Source organism: Lupinus angustifolius, chromosome LG09 (genome assembly GCF_001865875.1).
Source record: "Lupinus angustifolius cultivar Tanjil chromosome LG09, LupAngTanjil_v1.0, whole genome shotgun sequence".
Classification (NCBI taxonomy): Eukaryota; Viridiplantae; Streptophyta; class Magnoliopsida; order Fabales; family Fabaceae; genus Lupinus; species Lupinus angustifolius.
Genome location: NC_032017.1, coordinates 952,522 through 961,335, shown reverse-complemented (window position 1 = coordinate 961,335; position 8,814 = coordinate 952,522).

Here is an 8,814-nt window from a genome sequence, read left to right as displayed (position 1 = left end):
GCAAGTTTGAGATGGAAAAGTGAAAAGAAGCATCTACACCGATGGCGTCCTCTTGTTACTTAGATAAAGACGAAAAAGGAAAAGCGGTAGAGGTAACTAAGTATCACGACATAATAGGCTCATTACTATATTTAACTATGAGTCGCCCTGATATAATGTTTTATGTTTGCATGTGTACGAGATATTAATCTATGCCTAAAGAATCACACTTTAGTTATGTTAAACGAGTTATGAGATATCTCAAGAGAACCCTAAATATAGGATTATGGTATATTAGGGATGCCTCACTATCCTTGGAATAATAATTCGATTTCGATTTCGTCGGTTGCAAATTGGACCGAAAAGGCACTAGTGGAACTTGCCACCTTTTAGGCAGCTCGTTAGTGTCATGGCACCGCAAAAAGCAAGCTTGTGTTTCTTTATCCACCGCTGAAGTGGAATACATTGTCGACAGTTTGTGTTACGCTCAAATCCTTTGGATGAAGCAATAACTTATGGATTTCGGACTCAAGCTAGAAAAGATACTGATTAAATGTGATAATACAAGTGTCATAAACCTATCAAAGAATCCCGTTTTGCATTCAAGAATCAAGTATATAGAAATAATGCATCATTTCTTACGTGATCATGTTAAAAAAGGTGATTGTGTATTTGAATTTGTTGAAGCCACTAAACAACTAGCATATTTTTTCACCAAGCCCCTTCCATGGGATACATTATTTGTTCTTACAAGAGAACTTGGAATTCTTGATGAACAATATGCTTATCTTTGTAATATATGTTGAATGCATGATTCCTTTGTGCTTATAAATTGTATTCATGATTCTGTGTTTATGTACTAGAAGTGTTTAAGTTTGTCTAGAATAGAATCTTAAGTTAAGTGTCTTAGCATGCCATGCCATGCCATTCTCAAAAATGAATTTAAATCTTTGATTTTACTGATTTTAATTGATTAACCTCTGTCATAGTCGATTAAACTGAGTTCCACTAGCTTCAACGTTTTGTTTTCTAACACTTAATCGATTAAGTCTTTCATTAATCGATTAAATGGGCTCAACCTTTTCAGAAATTTAAAACTTTAATGAGTCTTAATCGATTAACATGTGTTTTAATCGATTAACATCAATAAACTATATCAAATACAATACATGTTTGAGAAAGGTTTTTCAAACCCTAATCTCAAAATTCTTGCCCCTTTTCAATCAATTGGTGAAATTGATCATTCCTAACCACATAGTGTCACGCCTCGATTTTCGGTTGCACGACCTTATTTGAGTCGCCACTACATTTTTCTCTGTAAAAAATGTAGAAAAATCTTTTGGTCCAATTGCCTTGGGCTTTTGGATTTCTGATATCCAGGTTCGGGAGTCAATTACGAATTGGGGAAGGTATTAGCAACCCATTCGCCCGTAATAAAACGGTCCCCTAACTAATTGCATGAATTAAACACCCTTAATTTATTAAAATTAAATTACTTAAAACAAAAATTTAATTTTTTTATTTTTGTGTCTTACAAGAGTTGATCTTGCTCCTACGTATCTAAATTACTTAAAAAAAATTTAATTTTTTATTTTTGTGTCTGACAAGAGTTGATCTTGCTCCTACGTATCCCTCGGTGCAATAGGGAAATCAAGACTACGTAGTTCTAGTTTTGAAAATGTTTGCATTGATTCGTTTGATTTGATTAAAATTTTATAAATTACTTAAATTGATCGAAGGAGAATTAATATACGAAGAATCAACATAGGTCACTTACTCTCTTCCCGCTTCGATAAATAACAGAGGTAGTACTAATGACCGCAACCGCTTCTTGGTTCGAACGGAAAGAGAGATACAACACGAGTCATAACCTCGCTATCGAATCTCTTAAAATAAATCAAATCTTTATTGCCAATTATTTTATTAAGTTAAGATAGGAAAATATATATTAAACTACCAATTTCATCTATCACCGATTATATCTCAATAATGGTGGTAATCGTTTTATTTCCAAAATCAGTAGTCACAATCATCAATTGTTCTTTTCTTATTGTATTATTTATTTTAAAATAAATCCTACATTAACATATAACGAACCTATTAATTATATGTTGATACATAAAAAATAAAACATGTTGCAGCATGCACAAATGCCACAAAGAGTCATTTTTATTGTTGTATCTTTACTTTAACATTTACCTATTTTTATTAATCCAATTAGACATGACCTTATGGCCTCTTATTAATATAAATCCTTATAGTTTTTTTTTTAAATATGAAAATGAATTGTTATATATTTATTAAAAAAAACATGTTCATCATTTGTCTCTTTTTTACTATTAATGATTACAATTATTATTATGACATTATAATTGTTACATGAACCAAATTGTCATCATTTAAATGAATATTATAAGGTAAATCAAATGCAAAGTAAGAACTTCATACCTAGAGAAAAGAATTATCATTTTATCATTGATGAGAACGACCCTTCCGAGCAAGTCATATTCTCCATTAGCTCCTCTTCCTATCGTATCTCTTTTTTTTGTTAGATATTTGGGTGATGTTCGGGTATGTTTTGGTTGATGACTTTTGTGCGCAAATGATGGACAAATGATTTTTTGGTGATTTTGGATTGATGTTGGTTCTTTTTTCTTACCCTTCTTAGCTTGGTGAGAGTGCATATTTATAGTAAAATTAGACCTGTGTTTTTTTCAAAAACAAATCTCCCCTATTAAGAAATGAGAGATGATTAAGGGAATATGTTTTCTCCCTTAATGAATTTCGAATTTAAAATTTGAATTGTATTAATGTTTGTATAAATTTTGGACATTTGAATTTAATTATTCATTTATTTGAAACAATTTGAATATGATATTTTTGGTTGTAAGACACCACATAAAATGTCCTGATTATTCTAAAAATGGCACAATACTTCCAATCAAGCCAAAAATTAATTGTAATACCCTTGAGTGAGTAAAAATAATAATAATTTGATCCTTTAAAAATATATTAGTAGGTGAAAACTGTTTTTTGGGTAGAAACACCATAATGACTCTAAAAAAATCTCAAAGTTGTTGTATTTCCTTTTAAAAAAATAGCAAACAATCATTTGATTTTCATAAAACCGCAAACAATATTTCAAATATAATTTTTATTTTTATTTACTTAAGAAAAAATGAAAATTATGTGACATTTAGCATGTGTTTTGCTCATGAAATGGAATGTTTCCATAATCAAGCATTTTGAAATATGTTTAAAAACCAAAAAATGAAAAGTAAGTATTATTTAGTCATTACTGAGCCAATAATTACTAATTAAGCATTTTTGGCACATGTTAATTTTTATTTTTTGAAATATGCTTAATTTTAAATTTATTTTATATTTTTTGAAAAGTTAGTTTGGGCCGGACAAAATTGGGTGTTCACACATAGCCACCTAAACCGAGCGCCAAGAAGCCATATTAGACATCAATTAACCCCTCAATCAACAGAAATCCGAAAACCCAAATTTTTTCCCCATGTTGAACTCTATTTAACTATGTCGATGGATTATGGGTTATGTTTGTATGGGAATCTTGATCTTATGTTAAGTGTATATCATATATGTTTGATTAATATATGCCTTAACTGAATAAATTTGTCATATTAATCATTTCATGCGTGATTGCTTATATACATGATGGATATGTCATATAAATATTGTCCATATTCTGTATTTAGTCAGTTTAATCGATTAAATGTAGATGTTAATCGATTAAATGCAGAAATCAGTGCACTTGTTCAAGCTTCTTAAAACTGATTAATCGATTACAGCCCATACTTAATCGATTAAGAACAGTTTATTTTCACAAACTTTTATATCTCTTCTTAATTTTGACCAGCTATTATCATACTAATGGCTAGGCTTTTTTATAATGTCAAAAGGGGGAAAAGGTGTTGTGTTGTTGTTTGAAGTGTTTTGCAGGTTGTTTTGGTTCCATGAGTATGCTACCTACATTCGCTTCAACTTTTCACCTCGTTGCTTGTTTGAGGGGGAGCAGCACAACATTGATATTATCAAATCTTTTGCAAACACTTGTTGATCATCATCAAGATCATCCAACAAGGATTTGGTGTAGAGTTTGTCATCATCAAGAAAAGGGAGATTGAAAGTACAAAGAGTTAAGACTTACATTTTTGAAGTTGACCTTGGTTTTGATGAAGACAATGGACATACAAGAAAGCTTGAAGATCTTGCAACAAGCAACAAGGCAGAGACTCAAGGGTAATATCTATAGGCTTAGGGCCTTGTAATTTTAATTTACTAGAAGTTTGAAGATGATTGCCTTAGATCAAGTCTAGGTTAGATAAACCTATGTGGGAGTCTCATAAGAACTTAAAATAAACAAGAGTGTAATTGAGACATAACATCTAGAAATTATATGGTAAGTAAGCTCATTCATCTACATATATGGTTTTGTGCATTAAAGGTATAGCATATTTGAAAATATGTATTGCGTGATCACATGTCATATAAGTAGTTTACCATTAATCAAAAAACAAAAGTTTATGCAACATAATTGATTATGTGTTGTATATAATCCATTAAATACATGTGAGAAATCATTTAAATGATTATGTATAGTGTTAATCAATTATCAGAATTATCAGAATTACAGTAGTTAATCAATCTGAAACTTATGGTGTGTTAATCGATTTAGTCATTGGTTAATCGACTAAGACATAACAAAAAACCAATTTTTAACAGTTCACTAATTGATTAAGACACAATATAATCGATTAATGACATCATCAATATGTTTTCTATAAAGGCTATAATGCTAGCCTATGTGGCATAAGTTGAACATTCATTTTCATACATTGCATTAGAGTGAGAAATTGCATTAAGAAATATGAGAGAGTGATACATTCTGAATAGGGCTTAGATATTCATATCATTGCATATATCTCAAGGTTTTTCAATGCATTGCATTCTTGCATAGGTTTCTTGATTTCTTTAAGAGTGAAGTAAGGAAAATAGTTTTCTGGAAAAGTGTGCAAACCTTTTTACGAAAACCCTTTGCATTAATTCTCATTTAGATTAGGTTCTTGTGGGTTTTTCTGCTTAGAGTTTAGCATTGAGTTTAACCGTTGTATTCGAGTATTAAGTACTGAAGACAACTCATCAAAAACAGTGACGAACAAGGAAGTTAATCTCTTGGTGAGTAGTATCAACTTAGAAGGGGAGGCCTGTATGTAGTTTGTAGTGGACCGCAAATGAACCAAGATAGAAATTCCTTGTGTAAAATTTTCAATCCCTCATCTCCTTTACTTTAGATCTTTACATTCTTCTTAATTGATTAATTCTAAGTTGCCTGTTATAGTCTGTGTTGTTATCATTCTGTAACTTCTTTAATCAATTGATTGTGTAAAGATTGGTAATCATTAACAAGTTGGGCAAGAAACCTTAAAATCAAGAAGTGCAAGATTCAGGATAATCAATTATCCACAAGCATAATTGATTAAATTCAAGTACTACTTAATCGATTAAATGCAATAGTTTTCAGATTTGCGCAAAATATCGGAAAAGCGGAATAAGTGATTCGCTACACCTATGCACCCCCTCTAGGTGTGTTCTAACCTGCCGGCACCCGACATCAAGGATTCTTGAAGATTAGATGGATCCTCTTCTAATGTGTATTCCATACAATCAGGTCCATACTCTTTACTAGTTATTGCTCTCTTACTTCTTCTTTATTCTATTTCTAACCCTTCATTTTTATCATTATATCTAATCACACATATGTGACTAGTTGATGTTCCCCCACTATTTCACAATTTCAAAGGGGATTTATTTTCATTGAAGTCAACATTATTAGACTCAATGATCACTTTTGTGTTAAGATCATAAAACATATACGCCTTACTAATTACATCTTACTTTTACTCTCAAGTGCATACCAAATTAATTTGGAAGACTTATATGAGCTGTAATAGTCATAGAGATCATCAGACAACCCATTCAGAATGAAATTTTTACAAAGTAATTCATTATCATTCTAGAGAGTTATATCAACAGTCAGTTTATCATTCACCTCTTTTTGAAATTTTAGAACATCAGTTTTCAAAACGTGGGCAACTTTTCTCATGAGGAGAAAAATCCTTCTTATGTTGGCACAATTTGAAATTTGTCCCATCCAACCGAAATGGTTTGTTATGGTCAAAACTGTTCGGCCATAACAGTAGGAAACATCTTAAAATTGTTATTTTTGTAGCTTGCAACAATTCCACATGACAACAAAGAATAATTCCAAGAACATGATTTTGATGAAGATAAATCATAAATCTTAAAGACTATGGACAAGAACAAATCAACTAAAACAACATGAAGACTTAGGTTCAAGCTTCAAGAAAATATCAACAATGCCAGTGTAATCTTTTTATTTTACTTTAGGTCCTAAGATGATTTGGATGGGTGGAGTCTAAGTTGGGTGAACCTAAGGATAAATCTCACATATTAGAGTTTGAACATAATGCATACGAGATTTTCATCCATAACATGATTTAGGTGCATTTAGTATACATACATGATTTTGATGCATTGATACTTATATCATTTTCAAAAACATGATCATGCATCAATTACACATGTTAGAGGTTCATGAAAAATTAACTAAGTCTTTTCAGAAATGAGTTAATCATTAAGACATTGGTTAATCGATTAAGTCTATGCAACCGGGAAACTTGTTAATCGATTAAGGATATGATTAATCGATTAAGTCGGTTTTTGTTTTAGAATATTTTTCGTTTTAAAGAAATCTTAATCAATTAAGTAGTTACATAATCGATTATCCTCAACAGAAAATAGTTTCGAAACTGAATGGTATTTTACCATCCTTTCCCATTGGTAAAGTAATTTGAACACATATGATTTTGATGCTATATGAATACACGAATTTTCAAGAGTATTTTTATGTAAAGGTTGATAGAAACTTGTATGAGAAAAGAGAGATTTTCGTAAATCTTTGAAGGAGTTTTATTTTCAAGCATTGAGTGTTTTGGAAGATTTTTCTTTTGTGTCTTATAATCATTCATATTCACCTATGAGATTGTGAGATTCATCGAAGGGTAGTTATTTCTGAATTTTAGTGTATGATTAACACATCATTGGTGCAAGCACGTTTTACCGATCAATTTATAAATGTCTCTTTGGGGTGTGAGGCATCACCGTAGAAGAATAGAGAAATTTAGGGAGAAATCCTAGGTTGTGGTCAAGGTCCAAGAAGATGTTTCTTTGATTATATTTGGTTAAAGTGGTGTGGATCCATTAGAAGCTAGGTCCAAGAGAACTCTTGGTGAAAGAAGTTTCTGAATAAACATTCGATTTCATCTTAGTAAAGCAAATCTTCCAAGATTACAAGGAGAGAACTGTATGTAGATTGCAGTGGATTGAAGTGGATTTGGTGGTGAAGGATCCTCTATCAATTACCCTCCCGTGTTTAGTAGAGAGGGCTATGCCTACTGGAAAGTTAGAATGAGGATTATCATAGAGGCTATGGACACGAATATATGGGAGGTCATGCAAAATGGATCTCATATTCACTAGACTTAATGGTAAGTGAAACTAAAGAAAAGCCTCAGAGTTAATGAACTGGTGATGAAAAGCGAAAAGTGCAACACAATTTGAAAGCCAAAAACATCATCACTTCAACAATCTCTTATGATAATTTCTTTAGAGTTTTACGATGTAAAAGCACCAAAGAAATGTGAGACACTTTACAAGTAATCCTTGAAGGCACAAGTGAAGTTAAGCTTACTAGGTTGAATGCTTTAACTCATGAATATGAATTGTTTCGTATGTTTCCTAATGAATCAATAAATGACATGCAAAAATGTTTTACTCCTATTGCTAATCATCTTGTTGCTTTAGATAACGTGTTTTCTAATGAGAGCTTACTAATAAGTATTTGAGTTGTCTTGATAGGTCTTGGAAACCAACGTCTATTCTGAAATCCAAAGACTTAGATCAAATGGTACTTTCAATACTTCTCGGAAAGCTACAAAAACATGAGAAGGATCTTGGATGCTTATTACTTCACGAAGAATCAAACAAGAAAAAGAAAGGAATTTCCCTCAAGGAGACTACTTCAAATGCAAGAACTCAAGAGGAGAAATCACATGATGAAGATTCTGATTCTTCCGATATAGACGATGAAACTGAAAGTGTGCATGTCAAGAGGAGCACTTTGGAAAGCTTGCCCACTATGTGTTTTAATGAGGACAATTTGTGTTTCAAAAGAGCTTGAAGATCATCAAAAAATTAACGTGCTTAACCCTCAAAATTGGTATTAGACTTAGACTAGGAATTAGTTTAAGTTGAGTCTAAGGCTTAGGTAAACTCAATACATGTCTCATATACATAATACATTAAATCATTTTATTTTGAGATATGACATTCATAATATGTTCATGCATAAAATATATACATGTTATCTGTGCATCTTAGGCATAAACTTAATGTTGAACATGTATAAGTTAAGTGCATAACGTATTTGAATATTGCAATTTAAAAATATACATAGAAATATGCAGTTAATCGATTAAGGTAAGTTTTAATCGATTAACGTAAGTGTTTGAAAAGCAGTTGGAACAGAAAACTTGGAAAACCGAATCAGTTACAATTTTGTATCTCGTTAATCGATTAACCAAGGATTTAATCGATTAACTGGGTTGCAGAATGGTTTCTTTATAAGCTGGGTGTTCAGAATTCAAGCTCCTTTTTTGCATGTTAGATTTTAAGAGAGTTAGAGCATATTTTCGTGTTAATTGCTGCATCTACATGAAATTGCATTTG